General features: G+C 45.1%; 1 pseudogene; it reads left to right on the top strand.

The window, feature by feature from the left end:
• Nucleotides 1-16621: 16621 nt before the first annotated feature.
• On the top strand, nucleotides 16622-18636 carry LOC147316973 (uncharacterized; annotated as a pseudogene).
• Nucleotides 18637-20968: the final 2332 nt, after the last annotated feature.

Raw genomic sequence — 20968 nt, 5'->3', positions numbered from 1 at the left:
GACAGAAGACAGACATACTGTGCCCATGCCCCAGTGGGTGAGAACGCGGGGTGTAATATTAGGCACTGGGCACAAACTTAAAAGATTGGGAGCCACTGATGAGGTCATCTCTCTCTTTCCTAGCGTCTTCACAGCATGTGGTCTGCTGCATGGCTCTGTCTTCTTCATTTGAATTGGTCAGGCGTCCTCTGGGGCGAGATTCACTGCGCGCATGTCTTCGGTGATTGCGCCAATCCACTAGACTTGTAGTCAAGACCCCCTAAACCAAGACCAAGACAATACCCAGACCAGAGGGTATCGAGACCCAGACAAGACCAAGACCAAGACAGACCGAGTCAAGACCAAGACAAAGTCGAGACGAGACCAAGACAAAAAAGTCTTTAAACTGCAGCCAGATGCTGCTTCGCTTACGGGTGTCAGGCATATTTATGTGTTTTTGCGATGCACTCACACAGTCCTCTTCACCGCTGTCTACTGTCTCACTCACTTACTGAGAGGACAGACAACTTGACTGTTGCATCACTCACCCTCTCTGTTTTTCACATAATGATATTATCCTATATCCTCGCATGTGATTGGCCACAATATGGAGGGATTGGAGCATAGCTGAGCCACTGTGTGAGAGCTGAGCAGCGAAAGGAAATTGAGTGAGGAGCCGGGTCTCGCTCAATGGGAGTCGACTCTTCGGATTCACTACAAAGCACTCTCTAAGCACGGCTCTTAGAGCTGATGCTTTTGCGCACGACACATTATCAAATGTTACGTTGTGTGTCATGGCTCTCCCGACCACTATGTCGATCTGAGACAGCAAGACCGAGACAGCAAGACCAAGACAAGACCAAGACCACGTAAAAGTGGTCTCGAGACCAAGACCGATCTCGAGACATCCAACTCTACCATCCACCGCTTCTTTGCTCATCCCTGTGGTCGGTGGCCTTGTTGAGTTGGAGGGCTTTTCTCACTGCACATGATGTAAGTGCAATTCCGAGTCGTATTCAGGCATCTTGGTTTGTCACATGATCAAGACAGGTTAAGCGTATCATCCTACATGACTTTGAGGATCTGCACGTGCTTCTTGGTGGCTGGCCAACATTCCGCTCCATACAGAGCCACCGGCTGTATGACTGTCTTGTAGATCTTAGCTTTAAGGTGTTCGGGGATCCTCTTATAGCACAGGATGCTGGTGATGCCACTGATGAAGTCATGTACTTTATATTTCTAGGTGACTTATCATTTAACTGGTGTCTAAATTTCTGAAAGTGCCCTGAGTTATTTGTCATCAAGACAAGTGCTGCTAGGACTTGCACAATCAGAAAAGTGCACCTTCTGGTTCTAACAACAGGATTAACAGACCACGTGATAACAGTGTGTCAGGGATCTGCTGGAAGCTGTGGTAGCACTTAAGTAGAAAAAAGAGGGAGACTCCATCTTAATTTTACTGCTGATCATTCCGTGGGAAGTTCAAAAAACAGACGTAATGACTGCAGTGGATCTTTATCTCATCCAAGAGGTTTGAGCTCTAACATCATGTGGTAACTGATATGCCACACAGGCTCCTTGTTACTTCACCCTCAGTGGCTGTTAGCTGATCCCCTGGAACAAATGCAAGCATAAAGTCTTTCACACATCTGGTAAAGCTCTCAGGGACTTTCTCTGACAGGCTCCTCCTGCGTGTATGATTGAAGATCGAACAGCAAATCATTCTGTTTCAGGGAGCATGGATGGAGTGACATACTTAAACAAATATGTTACATGGTTTATATATTTGGATGGTTTGAAACCAAAGTTATTATAAATAACTGAAACCAAAGTAAACTTAAACAATAAAACATGATGTTTTACTGTTTACTACTAACACAAAAATACTAAAACAACCACATTTTAGAGTCAAATGTGAGGCCATCTGTCTGACAGCTAAAGTCTGGCCAAAATTAGGTAATGCGACATGACAGTGATGTCACGCACATCAGTAAATCTACAAGAGAATGAAATGCCGTGCTGGAAGCTGTGCATAAGCTTATTTCCGAAAACACCAATAAACTGAAGCAGCACTGTAAAGAGTACTGGGCCAAAATTCCTCCACAATGATGTGAACGAGTGATGAAGTCATAGATAATGATTACTTCAAGTTGTTGCTCATAAAGGTGGGTCTATAAGCTACTGAATCACTGGGTCATATTAATCATTTAGTGAATCATCATTTACACATATCTTGATGAATTCATCACATTAGAAAAAATATAAACAGCTTCGTGTCTAACCTCAATGATCCTGCTTTTCATTACAACATCAGTGCTTTCGAGCAATTATCCTTGAACATAAAAAGATCGTCTAACAGTAAAAACAGAACCTGAAGCGCATTTTCATCTCTGATTTCAAAATTTGAACTACAAATGGAAAATCATTTAAAATGGACAAGATAATAATGGACACAGTCTAGGCTTCATAGTTAATAAGGAGAGCCTGATGTGCACCGTACCATAGCATTATTACTATGTATTATTGTGTATTATGTGTGAGTGGCCTGGGGCACCTTCTTCCATTACCAGTATAAGGGCAGAGTATGTAATCACAGAGCACATGCAATTAGGATCTAAATAATGCTTCTGCAGTCAGTGAGCAATGCCTGGGCATGCGATCTAATATGTGAATTAGCATGAGGGATATCCTAGAGAGAGAATTTCCTTTTTATACCCAAAGGGAGAGAATTTCCTTTTTATACCCAAAGGCACGCTCGGCTGTAATCATGGATCGAATCGATCCACGATCCTCATGCCAGTGCAAGGGCAGAGTACATGCTTGTTATCAACTCATCTGTGTCACTGTTAAATTATTAGCCGAGGAAAATTAAAGGCTTGAAAATTTACAAACGACACAGTGACTGGTCAGTTTTTTTTCCAATAGAAATATAAAATATAGTTTATAAATGGTAAAAAAATATACTTCTGAAACACTGGGCACAAATATGGGGAAAAGAGCATTTGTTGTGTATTTTATGCAGTGGATCAATAAACTGCTGGTAGCCAATGATTACCTGCACACATAGTAGAGAATATGGGATGTGATGCTTGCAACTCCAAAAAAGCTTTCATTTTTGATTACTCTCCAGTGAATAAACTCAGATATTGCTTAAGTGTCGTATGATAGCTATATGAAACATTTATTAAACAGATCTATTATTCTTTTAAATGTTCACCAGAAACTTTTGGCTATATCAAGATCTGGACTGTTTGTTGTCCATGTCCCTGAATTAATATGACTTTTCTTAAGAAAAAACACTCTGTGGCAAGATACTGAAAAATGACTTTATCACCAAACAAACCAAAATATGCATTTACTTTTGAGGTAACTAACAGTAAAACTGTTTTTCTGTTTTTCCTCAGGCAGTCATCTTAATGAGTGTCATCGGAATGGCCCCACACAAAGTTCTAGCATTGTGTTCCTGACCATTGCAGATTTGTGATTCATTGCTAAGCATCACTTTCATCGCGTCATCCACTGTCTGTGATTGCCTCTCTTTAGCCTGGTGTAGCCTTGTTTTCTTCTGTTCAGGTGTAAGTGCTACTTTTCGTCTGGGCTTTCTGTATGTAAATTAAATTTCACTCAGTCCATTCTCTACAGTGCTGTCACAATCATTAGACATTTGTTTTTGTTTGTTGTGCATGTTCTCTTTTCAAGGCATAGTTCTTCGATTTTTCTGTCCTGACTCTTTCATCTCCTTGAATGTTTTCCTTTTTCCATTCAGTTGAATTGAATTAAATTAAATTGAATTGAATTGAGCATAGCACTATATATATATATGTATATATATATAAACACCCAGCACGCCCCTGCGGGCGGTTTATCCTTCAAGCTCGGGTCCTCTGGTAGAGGACCCGAGCTTGTATATATATACATACATATATATATATACACATATACATATATATACACACATATATATATATACACATATACACATATACATACACATATACATATATATACACACATATATATATATATACACAATATATATATATATATATATATATATATATATATACATATAAATATATATATATTGTGTGTGTATATATATATGTGTATATATATATATATATATATATACATACATACATACAGTGGGGCAAAAAAGTATTTAGTCAGCCACCGATTGTGCAAGTTCCCCCACCTAAAATGATGACAGAGGTCAGTAATTTGCACCAGAGGTACACTTCAACTGTGAGAGACAGAATGTGAAAAAAAAAATCCATGAATCCACATGGTAGGATTTGTAAAGAATTTATTCGTAAATCAGGGTGGAAAATAAGTATTTGGTCAATAACAAAAATACAACTCAATACTTTGTAACATAACCTTTGTTGGCAATAACAGAGGTCAAACGTTTACTATAGGTCTTTACCAGGTTTGCACACACAGTAGCTGGTATTTTGGCCCATTCCTCCATGCAGATCTTCTCGAGAGCAGTGATGTTTTGGGGCTGTCGCCGAGCAACACGGACTTTCAACTCCAGCCACAGATTTTCTATGGGGTTGAGGTCTGGAGACTGGCTAGGCCACTCCAGGACTTTCAAATGCTTCTTACGGAGCCACTCCTTTGTTGCCCGGGCGGTGTGTTTTAGATCATTGTCATGTTGGAAGACCCAGCCTCGTTTCATCTTCAAAGTTCTCACTGATGGAAGGAGGTTTTGGCTCAAAATCTCATGATACATGGCCCCATTCATTCTGTCCTTAACACGGATCAGTCGTCCTGTCCCCTTGGCAGAAAAACAGCCCCATAGCATGATGTTTCCACCCCCATGCTTCACAGTAGGTATGGTGTTCTTGGGATGCAACTCAGTATTCTTCTTCCTCCAAACACGACGAGTTGAGTTTATACCAAAAAGTTCTACTTTGGTTTCATCTGACCACATGACATTCTCCCAATCCTCTGCTGTATCATCCATGTGCTCTCCGGCAAACTTCAGACGGGCCTGGACATGCACTGGCTTCAGCAGCGGAACACGTCTGGCACTGCGGGATTTGATTCCCTGCCGTTGTAGTGTGTTACTGATGGTGACCTTTGTTACTTTGGTCCCAGCTCTCTGCAGGTCATTCACCAGGTCCCCCCGTGTGGTTCTGGGATCTTTGCTCACCGTTCTCATGATCATTTTGACCCCACGGGATGAGATCTTGCGTGGAGCCCCAGATCGAGGGAGATTATCAGTGGTCTTGTATGTCTTCCATTTTCTGATGATTGCTCCCACAGTTGATTTTTTCACACCAAGCTGCTTGCCTTTTGTAGATTCACTCTTCCCAGTCTGGTGCAGGTCTACAACACTTTTCCTGGTGTCCTTCGAAAGCTCTTTGGTCTTGGCCATGGCGGAGTTTGGAGTCTGACTATTTGAGGCTGTGGACAGGTGTCTTTTATACAGATGATGAGTTCAAACAGGTGCCATTCATACAGGTAACGAGTGGGGGACAGAAAAGCTTCTTACAGAAGACGTTACAGGTCTGTGAGAGCCAGAGATTTTCCTTGTTTGAGGTGACCAAATACTTATTTTCCACCCTAATTTACGAATAAATTCTTTACAAATCCTACCATGTGAATTCATGGATTTTTTTTTCACATTCTGTCTCTCACAGTTGAAGTGTACCTCTGGTGCAAACTACTGACCTCTGTCATCATTTTAAGTGGGGGAACTTGCACAATCGGTGGCTGACTAAATACTTTTTTGCCCCACTGTATACACACACACACACACACACACACACACACACACACACACACACACACACACACACACACACACACACACACACACATATTAGGGGTGCAACGATACTCGTATCGATATTGAACCGCTCGATACAATGCTTTCGGTTCGGTACGCGTATGTATCAAACAATACAAAAATTTTAATTTATTTTATCAACTTTTCTTCTGATGATTCTGTCTGTGTTGAGAGCTCAGTGGATCTGCGTTCGCTTACTCCGCCTAGGCTGCACTGTCGAGCGCAGATCCACTGAGTGCAGCACAAGCTAGCAAGACAGAAGCTAAGCTCATTGCAACATGGCAAATTGAACGACCCCCACCCTCATTCAGATCTGGCGTTTGGAACTACTTTGGTCTTCATGTGAAGTATGACCCTGAAGGTAAGTGCGTCATGGACAAATGTAAAACAGTATGTCGGATGTGCCACGCAATGCTCTTTGTGTCAAAGTAGCTGAAGACAAAACAGAAAAACATGAAGATGATTTTCCTGGCCTGGGATTTTATAAAAATATTCTGCATTACCTCCTCCTTGAATCGCTACCTTATCATGGTGGAGGGGTTCGTGTGTCCCAGGGATCCCAGGGGCTATATTGTCTGGGGGCTTTTGCCCCCTGGTAGGGTCTCCCATGGCAAATTGGTCCTGGGTGAGGGACCGGACAAAGAGCGATTCAGAAGACCCTTATGAAAAGGATATCGAGGGAACAGTTTACCCTGCCCGGGATAGGGTTACCGGGGCCCCACCGGGTGCTGGAAGGTGCTCCACCTGGAGACTCTGTTGTCCTGCTGGGAGACTTCAATGCTCACGTGGGTAACGACAGCCCTGGAGGGGCGTGATTGGGAGGAACGGCCTCCCTGATCTGAACCCGAGCGGTGCTTTGTTATTGGACTTCTGTGCTAATCACAGTTTGGCCATAACGAACACCCTGTTCGAACATAAGAGTGTCCATAAGTGCACGTGGCACCAGGACGCTCTAGGCCGTAGGTCGATGATCGATTTTGTAATCGTATCACCAGACCTGCGACCATATGTTCTGGACACTCGGGTAAAGAGAGGGGCTGAGCTGTCAACTGATCACCACCTGGTGGTGAGTTGGATCAGGTGGCGGGGGAGGACGCTGGACAGACCTGGTGCACCTAAACGCGTAGTGAGGGTGTGCTGGGAACGTCTAGCAGAGGCCCCAGTCCGCGAGATCTTCAACGCACACCTCCGGCAGAGCTTCAACAGCATTCCGCGGGAGACTGGGGACATTGAGTCCGAATGGACCATGTTCAGCGTCTCCATTGCCGAAGCTGCTGCATTGAGCTGCGGCCGCAAGGTGGTTGGTGCCTGCCGTGGTGGAAATCCCCGAACCAAATGGTGGACACCAGAGGTGAAGGGAGCCACCAGGCTGAAGAAGGAGTCCTATCGGGCTTGGTTAGCCTGTGGGACTCCGGAGGCAGCCGACAGGTATCGAAGCAAAAACTCGGGTGTGGGAGGAGTTCGGAGAGGCCATGGAAAAAGACTTTCGGACTGCCTCGAAGAGATTCTGGTCTCAGGAGGGGAAAGCGGTGCTCTACCTGCACTGTGTATAGTGCTGTGTATAGTGCTGGCGGAGCGCTGTTGATGTCGACTGAGAAAATTGTCAGGCGGTGGAAGGAATACTTCGAGGACCTCCTTAATCCCACTGACACGTCTTCCGAGGAGGAAGCAGAGTCTGGGGATGAGGGGAATGACCCGCCAATTTCCGGGGGCGAGGTCACTGAGGCAGTTAAACAACTCCTTGGTGGCAGAGCCCCTGGTGTTGATGAGGTCCGCCCCGAGTTCCTGAAGGCTCTGGACGTTGTAGGGCTGTCCTAGTTGACGTGCCTCTGCAATGTTGTGTGGAGATCAGGGGCAGTACCTGTGGACTGGCAGACCGGGGTGGTGGTCCCCATCTTTAAGAAGGGGGACCGGAGGGTGTGTTCCAACTACAGGGGGATCACACTCCTCAGCCTCCCTGGGAAAGTCTATGCCAGGGTGCTGGAAAGGAGAGTTCGTCCGCTAGTCGAACCTTGGATACAGGAGGAACAATGCGGTTTTCGTCCTGGTCGCGGAACACTGGACCAGCTCTTTATCCTCTCGAGGATACTCGAGGGTGCATGGGAGTTTGCCCAACCAGTCTACATGTGTTTTGCGGACTTGGAGAAGGCATTCGACCGTGTCCCTCGGGGTGTTCTGTGGGAGGTGTTGCGGGAGTATGGGGTGTCTGGCCCATTGCTACGGGCCATTCGATCCCTATACAACTGTTGCAAGAGCTTGGTTCGCATTGCCGGCAATAAGTCGGACTCGTTCCCGGTGGGTGATGGGCTCCGCCAGGGCTGCCCTTTGTCTCCGGTTCTGTTCATAATTTTTATGGACAGGATTTCTAGGCGCAGCCAAGTGGCGGCTGAATCTCATCTCTGATTTTTGCGGATGATGTGGTTCTGTTGGCTTCATCGGGTGAGGGCCTCCAACTCGCACTGGAATGGTTCGCAGCCGAGTGTGAAGCAGCGGGAATGAGGATCAGCACCTCCAAATCTGAGGCCATGGTTCTCAGCCGGAAAAGGGTGGAGAGCCCACTCCGGGTCGGGGATGAGTTCCTGCCCCAAGTGGAGGAGTTCAAGTATCTCGGGGTCTTGTTCGCGAGTGATTGGAGAAGGGAGCCTGAGATCGACAGACGGATTGGGGCTGCAGCTGCAGTAATGCAGACGCTGCACCGGTCCGTCGTGGTGAAGAGGGAGCTGAGTGTAAAAGCGAAGCTCTCAATTTACCGGTCGATCTACGTCCCTACCCTCACCTATGGCCACGAGCTGTGGGTAGTGACCGAAAGAACGAGATCGCGGATACAAGCGGCAGAAATGAGCTTCCTCCGAAGGGTGGCTGGCCTCTCCCTTAGAGATAGGGTGAGAAGTTCGGCCATCCGGGAGGGGCTCAGAGTAGAGCAGCTGCTGCTCCACATCGAAAGGAGCCAGTTGAGGTGGTTTGGGCATCTGACAAGGATGCCCCCTGGGCGCCTCCTGGGTGAGGTGTTCTAGGCATGTCCCACCGGGAGGAGGCCCCGGGGCAGACCCAGGACATGCTGGAGAGATTATATCTCTCAGCTGTCCTGGGAACGCCTTGGTATTCCCCCGGATAAGCTGGAGGAGGTGGCTGGGGAGAGGGAGGTCTGGGCCTCTTTGCTTAGGCTGCTGCCCCCGCGACCCGGCCTCGGATAAAGCGGATGAAGATGGATGGATGGATTCTGCAGTACATCAAAAACAAAAGAAAACCATTAATCAACATATAAACATTACCTCTGACGTTACAGCGGTTTTATTAGAGACACAGCTAAGCGTTTTGCATTTTGCATAATTTTAGAAAGTTTAAATTTGTTCAGTATTGAATGGCAGAAATTAGGTTTTCTTTTCAGAAGTATGTAAAACGAAAAAAAAACAGCGACCGAGAGCGCTGTAAACAACGGTAGACTGGTGCGTAACAAGCAAGCGAATAATGCAGAAAACAGATTTTTAGACGGGAAACTGTTCTTGAAGTATACACAGAGAGAGAGAGCTGTGCATGAAGTGTGATATTATCATGGTGGAAGCAAAACAGTAAAAGTCAGAGTGAATTCATGACGATGTTTATGTGAAGCGCAGTTTGGCTCTTCTTTTGCTGCTGGTTCAGTCAATATTGTTTGGAGAGAGATAAAACTAACAGCTTTAGAATCAGCGCAAAAATGGCGTAAACACAAAGCGCGGACTCGTCAACAGATCAGAATCAGCGAGCTGTCGGCTTTCAGCCCCAACCAGGGCTGGACTGGGACAAAAAATCAGCCCGGGCATTTTGACTAGAGACCGGCCCACCAGGTATTATAGGAAAAACCATAAAGCCTTTGAATGAAAACAAATGTCACACTGTCTTGTTGGTACATATGTATCAATCTAATAAACTTAAACCTACACTATCCTCCCTATTCTGGTATTCTAAACAGTACTTAGCCAAAACCCAAAGACTGCTTGGTTGAGTTAACGTCCTGAACTATCTACAACATATGGTGGAAACCTGAAATTAAGACAGAGAAGACTAGAGGTGAGACATGACCATTACTGAATATTAAAAATAATAAATGACATATTTAGTGATATTTTCATAAACTATTTATTTACCACATCAACAAACAGCATGGCAGGGTAAAATATTTTTTCTAACATTGCAACCTTTTAAAAGTGAAAGGAGACAGAAAGACAGGTGAGAAAGAATAAAACTTAACTGACTTTTTGATGGCATTTTACACAAAGTAATTCAATTTTCAATTCAATTCAATTCAATTTTATTTATATAGCGCCAAATCACAACAAAAGTCGCCTCAAGGCGCTTCATAGTACTAGTACAGTATCTAGAAAATGTGGGAAAATACTGGCATCATGTACAGTACTTTCTTCTGAAGAAATTATGTTGGGACCCTGAAAAAAACTTACTATGTACAATAACGGATTTCTATAAATTTGACATCAGATGAAAACTTTGGTTGTAAGATTCGGATAATTATTTGTTAAAAGCTAGAAATTTTAAATGAGAATAAGAAAGAAAAGTATTTCTTTGTGCCCCCCTTTCCCTGTTAATGCTCTACCTGGCCCCATGGCATAACTTTGCTAGACCCGCCCCTGCACAGTTACCAGCTGTCAGCTACATAGAAAAGGATCCTGGTGTAAGTTGTCTCTCAGAAACAGTTCATAGCTTTCCTTCAACCCATTCATGTCACCTAAAAGGTAAACCTGTTTCTCCACCACCTGTTCAGCTCTGATGATTCAGTAAGGACATCTCCTGGTTTCATCTTCATGTTTCCCTCTCACCAGATAACCAAACCGATAACATGACCAGCAGCTTCTACGGCTGTGGCTCCAACAAACATCAGCTGATACTAGAAAGTAATATTAAATAAATTCTAACAACAGCTTATCAAGTTTAAAGGCGCTTCTGCTGTTTAACGCGACCTCCGCTAGTTTCCTCTTTCTGGCGCAAAGCGGGAGATAAACAAGCAAGAGAGACGGGACTTGTGGCAGAAACGCTGATGAGCTGATCATTGATCAGTTTCATGATTGAAGTAGCAGCAGGAGAGGGAGGGGGGAGAATGAGAGAAGAAGAGGCAGCTGACAGCGTAAAGACACAGAATAACTCCAGCTTTTTGTCTTTTTTTTATTGTAGCTGAAGTATGGGACAAATCCCGTTTATTTTCAGCTCAATACGAAACGCATAATATTAACTTTGAATACCAGAGGATTCCGTTTTTTTACTGGACGGTAGGCAACTCTACTAACTAACCATATGAATAAAATAAAGTTCACCAGTAACATCATAGCACCCACCCAACTATATACAAACTCCGTCATGCTAGCTAGTACACAGTACGAGTTATTGTAACTGACTGTAAAAAGTTAGCACAACGAAAATAAACTACACCTAAACTTGGTTTATATCTGACCCAGATAGACTGAAGGTCATACCTTCTTACCTGAAGCTCATTTCACCTGACAGTCGGACTGGCAGCCGCCTTGGGTCTCTTCACCTCCGCCTCCCCTTTCCCCCATTCACCTGCTGGCCTCCACCACTTGCTAATTTTACTGAATCTGTGAAAGCTCCACCATAGGGCTGCTCAATTATGGCAAAAATGATAATCACGATTATTTTCACTGAAATTGAGATCACAATTATTTGACAATATTTATTTAACCCTATAAGACCTACCATAGAACCAAGTCGGCCAGAGCTTATATTATTTTTTTTACATGTTGTAGTGCCATTTGTGGGAGCATTTCAAGTTGCTATACATCAATACAACTGTTATAGCCCATATTTTAATAATATGTATGTATTAAGTCCATAGTAACTACATTAATTGCAAAAAAGTGCAATAAACTAGAAAAAAATTGAAAATCGTTTTTGTTTTTTTTACATATATTTCTACTTGGAGAAATTTAAGAGGTTTGTCCCTCAAAACTTTAAATACAAAAAAGTTGCAAAAAATAGTTTGCAACAACAGGAAATTTATTTTGAGTGTCTTCTATAGATTTATTTTAGAGATACACCAATTTTTATATACTGCAGGAAAAACAAAAAAAAAACAATCCTATGATGCAAATTTGCAAAGAAAACAGCATGTGCATCAAAATAAACTATTTCCAGCAGTGCAATTCGAGTTCTAAGCATCCCAGAAACTATTCAGAAAAGTCAAACATGACTTATAAGAACACCAGTATAGGCTTTTAAGGCCTACAAGTAAAAACCTACATTTTCCGCGAAAATGACGTCACTTCCGGTTTCGGGCAGGAAATGCGATAGTTCGCGTTGACGTCTTTTTCAATGTGGGAAGTGTTACGAACAGCTGATCGCATCAGCAAAGTGTGTTTCTGGAGTATTATGTTTTTGTTCCTGCAAGCGCTTTTAATGTAATTTTTGCAAAGCTATATGTGGAAGGAAACCGTGACCTAGGACAAGCTGATGGCATAAGATGTAAGTACAACTCCTCTGGTTTTTCATATGGAAAAAAATGTATTGCGCTAGCTTAGCGGCTTAGCGGGATTTAAAAATAGTTACACAAAACGGAGCATGCTGCTCTGACCGGCTTTAAAGGGTTAACAATAACAATGTATTGAATAATGACTTTAAAAAATAATATAAAATAGTGTGCAAATACTGATAACAGTGCAAATGTTTGCAATATAAGAAATAAATGAAAAATGTAAACATCTATGTTTAGTGAACTTTGCAGTGTTGCTCTGTGGTGCAGCTACTACATCATAGCAAAGTTTACACACTGTGTCTACTTGATCCACATCTGACTCCGCGAACCTATAATGTTTCCACACCACTGAAGTTTTTTTTACCTCTTTTCAACCAACGGCAGTCACTCTTCTCTCCAAATAACTTCTGCTTAGCTTTCCGAGCTTCCCTCGGGTCCTCTTAATTGTTGTGACGGTGTTCGAAATGCAGAGCGGTGCGCTCGATTTGCCACACGGAGCAGCGCGAGAGTAAAGCATGAGGGAGGGGCTAATAATCGGCTCAGTCATTTTTAATGATCGTTGAAAACCCAGATCGTAATCGTGATTAAAATTCGATTAATTGAGCAGCCCTACTCCACCATAGCCACTACCAAACAATTGAGTTATTTTTACACGTCTGCCAGCATCTGTCCAATCCGCCACCTTTCACTGTTTACACATCTTATCTTAATGACCTTGTAGTACCATATCACCCCATTAGAGCAGTTCGCTCTCGCACTGCAGGGTTACTTGTTGTTCCTAGAATATTTAAAAGTAGAATGGGAGGGAGAGCCTTCAGTTTTCAGGCCTCTCTTCTGTGGAACCAGCTTCCAGTTTGGATTCGGGAGACAGACACTATCTCTACTTTTAAGATTAGGCTTAAAACTTTCCTTTTTGCTAAAGCATATAGTTAGGGCTGGATCAGGTGACCCTGAATCCTCCCTTAAAATGCTGCAATAGACGTAAAACAAAAAATTACCATCGGACCACCGGGCAAATGCCCGGTATGCCCGATGGCCAGTCCAGCTATGGCCCCGACCTTGTCCGTGCAGTCAAGTGAGAAAGTCACATCTCACTGATTCTGATCCGCGGATCCACACTGTGTGTTTACGTCTTTGTGCAGAATCCGTGTTCCTGCTCTCATTTACTGTCTTAGCTGTTTGGTGGTTGTTGAAATTTTGAGGTTTCACCAGAGATTCTGGCATTTCGGGCAAAAGAAATTTATATTAAAAAATCGATTCAGGATTTTAATGAATCGATTTCACGTTATCCAAGCCAGAATCGATTTTAATCGATAAATCTGTCATGACCCTGTGCCTTCTCGGCTGACTCTGTATGGCTACAAGTGCTTTTGTTGTGCTGCGTCTCTCTCTCTCCCCTCCCGTGCACTGCGCTCTACCGGGGCGGAGTCATGACGGCTCCAGCCCCTGGCTCGGACACCTGCAAACAATCGTCTCATCTCACTCACTTCTTAAGGCGGCTGCTGAGAGTGCTTCGTCGCTGGATTATTGTGTAACACTCGTCAGTGTCATTGCAAAGCTGAGCTTTTTCCCGAGTTTCTTTCGTGCCGCAACTTACCTGTTCTTCCTTCCTGTGCCAGATTTCTCGCCAGCCTGAGGATCGCCGTTTGGTGAGCTAAAAGCCGGAGTCCGAGCTACCTGAGCTTCAGTGAAGGATTGTGTACATAGCCCGTCCCCTTCCCGTGCCTGTGTTCCCCGGAGACCCTCTTCCTGTGCCCCCTCACCTGTATATATCCGCACCTGGTGTCTGTGTGTAAATAAATTGTGAACTTAAGTGACGGTCTGCCTCCGAGTCTCTCCTGAGCCTGACAAAATCCATTATAAAAACCCACCCCTACTTGTTAGTAACATTTCTTTTAATATATGGTAAATAGTGTGCCTTAAAGTGAAAAATATGTACGTTTCCTTTGCCAATTAGTACCTGGCTGACAGTGGCATAAGGTTTGTTAATGTTTCCTTTAACGCATAAGTGTCAAACTCTGGCCCGCGGGCCAAATTTGGCCATACCGAATTACTATTAGAGCTGGCCTACTGGTATTATACAGCTAATATATATATATTGTTTAGTATTAAGCTTTGCTTGTTCCATATTCAGTTTTTCAGCAAAACGTGTTTGAGTCCATAAGAAAAGATTAGTTCTTATATCTGGAGGAATAAATATATTTCAATAAATATTAACGTTAGCCCGCGACTTTGTTCCAGTTTTGAATTTTGGCCCACTGTGTATTTGAGTTTGACACCCCTGCTTTAACGGAATAAGTTACGTGCAATCAAAATGTAGTTTAATAGAGTTTGTATTGTTAACCTTGACCTTGACCTTTATGGGTAGTTGTAAGTTAGTGAGGTGATATAATGAATTGAATGATGTAAATTTGATGTATATGCTATATGTGAGCAGGAGAAATTTGTTTCCTTTGATGTTATGTACGGTGGCCCCTAGAGACAAACCACGTACAAACTCCAAAACACTTGCAAACTCCAAAACACTTGCAAACTCCAAAACACTTGCAAACTCCAAAACACTTGCAAACCCCAAAACACATGCAAACCCCAAAACACATGCAAACCCCAAAACACATGCAAATTCCAAAGCACAACGGAAGTGCTCCAGGATGCTAGGGGCAGTGTTGAGCTCGATTTGCAAACGGCAAGTTTGTCTGTATGGGATGGTCTAGTCTCCGTCGCGCTTCCCAGGTTGCCTAGCAACCATGATACTAACCGCTGGAAACGTGTCAAACAACTTGGTTTGACAGAAATGAAGGAGAACATATTTTGTTCATTTGTTTGTTTGTTTCTACAAGAGCTTTGTGCGATTTGATAAGTATCTGAGGCTGAGACCACAGGACAGTAAAACATGATTTTTGGGCTTCATTTCTGTACTGAACCGTCATTTAAGATTAGTTAATAAATAACAATTAGCTCATGTTGTTCATGAGACTAAAGTCATATCACTTTAGTCGATATAGAGGAACTGACCTGAAAAATAGGATCATGGCCAAGCTTGAAACCTGGACCCCCCGTAGCCAGTTACCAAGATTACGTGAAGTACCCTCAGAAGGTCTGCTAGATGATGTTAATGCAGCACTACGGACGATACCTACAGCCATGATTACTGACACTAACAAGCTGATCTACAATACGGCAGCAGTGATTAGTGAGATGCTTGGCTACAAGTTGAACAGCCACAAGGTGCAGTACCCTCCATGGAGAAGGAGGCTAGAGGCTAAGATCAAGGTAGCACGGAGGGAGTTTAGCCAACTATCGGAATTGCAGAAAGGCGTGACGAGAAAGGTGCCAAAGAAGTACAGGAAGCTGTCCATACCTGAGGCCTTGGAAACTGCCAAGCAACGACACACAGCCTTGGCCAGCCGCTTGAGGAGGTACACCAGAGAGATAGAAGGCAAGAGAATAAACCAGCTGTTCTCCACAGAACCAGCCAAGGTGTACTCTCAACAGCACCACCAAGGCTGGAGGCAGAACAATACTGGAAGAGCATATGGGAGAAGGACGCAACCCATACCGGCAATGCTCAGTGGCTAGGGGATCTGAGGGCCGACCACAGCGACCTCCCCGAACAGGGTCCAGTAACCATCACAGTGGCAGATATCCAAGAAAGGGTCTCCAGTATGAAGAGTTTGACAGCACCAGGCCCTGACATGGTTCACGCCTACTGGCTGAAGAAGCTGACTGCACTCCACGAGCGCCTGGCAGCACAAATGAACCAGCTGCTAGCTGACGAGAGACACCCGGAATGGCTAACCGAAGGCCGGACAGTCCTGATCCTGAAGGACCCCCAGAAGGGACCGGTCCCCTCCAACTACCGACCAATAACCTGCCTCAGCACCACATGGAAGCTCCTGTCAGGCATCATAGCAGCTAAGATGAACAGGCACATGGGTCAATACATGAGCGGGGCACTGAAAGGGATGGGCAAGAATACCAGAGGCGCAAAACACCAGCTACTGGCAGACCAAGCAGTCAGCCGAGACTGCAGGACCAGACTGACCAACCTGTGCACTGCCTGGATGGATTACAAGAAGGCCTATGACTCAATGCCCCACACCTGGATTCTGGAATGCCTAGAACTCTATAAGATCAACAGGACCCTGAGAACCTTCATCAGGAACTCAATGGGGATGTGGCGGACAACACTGGAGGCCAACTCCAAGCCCATAGCACAAGTCACCATCAAGTGCGGGATCTACCAAAGAGATGCTCTGTCCCCACTGCTGTTCTGCATAGGCCTTAACCCCCTCAGTGAGATAATTGACAAGACTGGCTACGGATACCGACTATGGAATGGAGCAGTTGTCAGCCACCTCCTGTACATGGATGACATCAAGCTGTATGCCAAGAGTGAACGAGACATCGTTTCACTGATCCACACCACCAGGATATACAGCAATGACATTGGAATGTCGTTCGGGCTGGAGAAGTGTAGTCAGATGGTAACAAAGAGAGGGAAGGTAATCAGAACGGAGGGGATCAAGCTACCAGAAGACAACATTGCAGACACTGAGGACAATTACAAGTACCTGGGGATCCTGCAGGCGAATGGCAACCATGAAGAGGCCGCTAGGAAAGCTGCAACCACCAAGTACCTGCAGAGGGTCAGGCAAGTCCTGAGGAGTCAGCTGAACGGTAAGAACAAGATCCAGGCTATCAACACGTACGCCCTGCCCGTGATCAGGTACCCTGCTGGGGTAATAGGCTGGCCAAAGGAGGAGATAGAAGCCACTGACATCAAGACAAGAAAGCTCCTTACCATGCATGGAGGGTTTCACCCCAAGTCCAGCACCCTGAGGCTGTACGCTAAACAGAAGGAAGGGGCCAGGGACTGGTGAGTTTCAGCACCACAGTCCAGGATGAGACAAGGAACATCCACGAATACATCACAAAGATGACCCCAACTGACAGCGTGCTCAGTGAATACCTCAGGCAGCAGAAACCCAAGAAAGTGGAGGAAGGCAAGGAACCATCATGGAAGGACAGGCCCCTGCACGGTATGTACCACCGGCAGATAGAGAAGGTGGCTGATATACAGAAATCCCACCAGTGGCTGGACAAAGCTGGACTGAAAGACAGCACGGAAGCACTAGTCATGGCAGCACAGGAACAAGCACTAAGCACAAAATCCATTGAGGCTGGGGTCTATCACACCAAGCAAGACCCCAGGTGCAGGCTGTGTAAAGATGCTCCAGAGACAATCCAGCACATAACAGCAGGGTGTAAGATGCTAGCAGGCAAGGCATACAGGGAACGCCATAACCAAGTGGCCAGCATAGTGTACAGGAACATATGTGCCGAGTATAACCTGGAAGTCTCGGGGTCAAAATGGGAGATGCCCCCAAGGGTGATGGAGAATAACCGAGCTAAGATCCTGTGGGACTTCCAGATACAGACGGACAAAATGGTGGTGGCTAACCAACCAGACATAGTGATGGTAGACAAACATGAGAAGACGGCCGTAGTGATTGATGTAGTGGTTCCGAATGACAGCAACATCAGGAAGACGGAACATGAGAAGCTCGAGAAATACCAAGGGCTCAGAGAAGAGCTCGAGAATATGTGGAGGGTGAAGGTGACGGTGGTCCCAGTGGTAATCGGAGCACTAGGTGCAGTGACTCCCAAGCTAGGCGAGTGGCTCCAGCAGATCCCGGGAACAACAGCGGAGATCTCTGTCCAGAAGAGCGCAGTCCTACGAACAGCTAAGACACTGCGCAGGACCCTCAAGCTCCCAGGCCTCTGGTAGAGGACCCAAGCTTGAAGGATTGACCGCCCACAGGGGCGAGTGGGGATTTTTTTTCATATGTACCCTGTATGTATATGTACACTGATATATTTCTAATCCTCTCCATTCAGCTCAGTCTGGTACACCTCACTACTGTCTTGCTGTCCACACATATCCTGCACCACCCTCAGATACTTCTCTGCCACTCCCGACTTCCTCACGTGGTACCACTTTCACTCTGCTTCAAATTCATGATCCTGTCTGACGTTCTTTTCACCTTCACAGACTTTTCCTTAAAGAATGTCCATACTCTATTTTTCTTCCTATCTAAACCATGGTAGAACAGTTTGAATCCATATCCGATGCTCCTGGCTTTGCTTCCGTCCCACCTGGTTACTAGCAAACACAATATATCTGCAAATCAACCATCTCTCTCCCTTTACCGGTTACAGCCCGACATTTAAAGTCTCTACACTCACCTCTTCACTCCTGCCTTTTCTCCTTTGGCCAGAAGCACAGTTTTTGCTGAAACTCTGTTGGCCAACAGGACCAGAGGCGGTCCTTGTTAAACTGGGCCCTGATAAGTCTGATATAGAGAAAACTCAGTGTTGATGATATAGCAACGATTTGATGCCTGTTGCCCTCCCTGATGCAAGCTTCCCCATTTATCCCTGCTTGAGACCGGCACTAGCTGTGCACTGTGTGAGCATATTTCTAGAAAGAGGAAATATAAAGACTGGTGGCTGGTAAGGAGAATGATTAATGTTGTCTCCCAACCATTCATCCACCCATCATTATGCCCTCCATCACTGTCACCTCCTCGGCATGGTCACCTTATTTGCTTGCTCCCATCAGTGATATAATTTTGACCACTTTCCCTTGGTCCTCTGCGTCTCCAGTTTCTAAACACAGCTTTCTCTCAAAATCCTGAAATGACGAGGTTTACCAGAACTCTAATGTTTCAGCCATGAGCTCACAAGCTGCCGTTCTCCATTTGAAATGTAAACTGCGGGTGGCCACTGAGGATGATGGGGATGTGATTCCATCTTACATGCAGGGAGAATTACAGCCACAAATTGCAGCAAGATGCAATAATTCAAGTTAGAATAGAATAGAATAGAATAGAATTCAACTTTATTGTCATTGCACATGCACAGGTACAGGGCAACGAAATGCAGTTTGCATCCATCCAGAAGTGCTTTAGTGATATAGATATATTACAATATATATTAGCAATAATATAGATATGTGAGTATATTACAGAAATGGGTCTATTATGGTATGTTATAATGTACACGGTATGAAGTATGTTGTGAATATTCTATAACTATAAGTATGTACAGGCTGTAGTGAGTACAAGCTATGTACAGGATATGAACAGGATATAAATATGAAAAACTATACAGAATATGAAATGAAATAAATAACTTTACAGAATCTGGGATATACAGCTATACAGAAATGGGAACTATGCAAGTTGTAAACAGTTGTAGGATTAAAGATTATCGAATGTACAGAATGATTATTTACACAGAGCTATACAGTAGTGCAGTTAAGATAAGTGAGGGTGTAGATAGTTTCTACAGAGGCTATATAAAGTGCTAGTGGTTGTGAGTGGTGGTTCAGTCCATGTTATTATTGTGTTTGAGGGTACAGTTGTCCATTGTGGGTGTGTGTATGTTCAGTCCATGAGTTTAACGTGGGTCAGATGTCAGGAGGCAGAGTTCAGGAGTCTGACAGCTGTGGGGAAGAAGCTGTTCCGGTACCTGGTGGTCTTAGTCCGGAGGCTCCTGTGGCGCCTCCCAGAGGGCAGGAGGGTGAAGAGTCCATGTGATGGGTGACTGGGGTCTTTGATGATTTTCCCAGCCCTTTTCAGACACCGCTTCCTGTAGATGTCTTTTATGGCAGGAAGTGGTGCTCCGGCGATGCGCTGGGCAGTTTTCACGACCCTCTGCAACGCCTTCCGGTCCGAGGCAGAGCAGTTCCCGTACCAGACTGTTATACAGTTGGTCAGGATGCTCTCGATGGTGCAGCGATAGAAGTTCACCAGGATGTCTGAGGACAGGTGGTTCTTCCTCAGAGTCCTCAAGAAGAAGAGGCGCTGGTGAGCCTTCTTGACCAGCTTGGAGCAGTTGGTCGTCCAGGTGAGATCCTCGGAGATGTGGACTCCCAGGAACTTGAAGCTGCTCACACGCTCCACAGCCGTCCCCTTAATGTGGATGGGTGGATGTGGGTCAGCATTCCTCCTGTAGTCCACGATGAGCTCCTTGGTCTTCTCGGTGTTAAGCAGCAGGTTGTTTCTGTCGCACCACTCAGCCAGATGATCCACCTCCTCCCTGTAGGCGGCCTCATCGTTGTCACTGATGAGGCCAATCACCGTGGTGTCATCTGCAAACTTAATGATGGTGTTGGAACCATCAGCAGGTCTGCAGTCGTGGGTGAAGAGGGAGTAGAGGAAAGGGCTCATCACACAGCCTTGTGGTACACCGGTGTTCATTGTGATGGTAGATGAGCAGCGGTTATCCAGCCGGACATGTTGGGGGCGGTTGGTCAGGAAGTCCAGTAACCATTTGCAGATGAGGGAACTGATACCCAGGTCTGTCAGTTTCCTGATGAGTTGTGAGGGGTGGATTGTATTGAATGCTGAACTGAAGTCTATAAACAGCATTCTGGCGTAGGTGTTGTTGTTGTCCAGGTGTGAGAGGACAGAGTGCATTGCGATGGAGACTGCATCCTCTGTGCTCCTGTTCCGGCGGTATGCGAATTGGTGGGGGTCCAGGGTGGGGGGGAGACAGGATTTGAAGTGTGCTAGGACCAGTCGCTCTAAGCACTTAGTGATGATGGGGGTGAGTGCTACTGGGCGGTAATCATTGAGGCAAGATGGGTTGGAGTTTTTGGGTATCGGGACGATGGAGGTGGATTTGAAGCAGGCCGGTACCACAGC

This window comes from Aulonocara sp. 'chitande type north' Nkhata Bay, linkage group LG12 (genome assembly GCF_057382095.1).
Source record: "Aulonocara sp. 'chitande type north' Nkhata Bay isolate Kocher_YH1m ecotype deep benthic linkage group LG12, A_spYH_male_GT1.1, whole genome shotgun sequence".
In the NCBI taxonomy this organism is placed as follows: Eukaryota; Metazoa; Chordata; class Actinopteri; order Cichliformes; family Cichlidae; genus Aulonocara; species Aulonocara sp. 'chitande type north' Nkhata Bay.
Note: the sequence above shows the minus strand (reverse complement) of the source record. Positions and strands in the feature narration are given on the sequence as shown.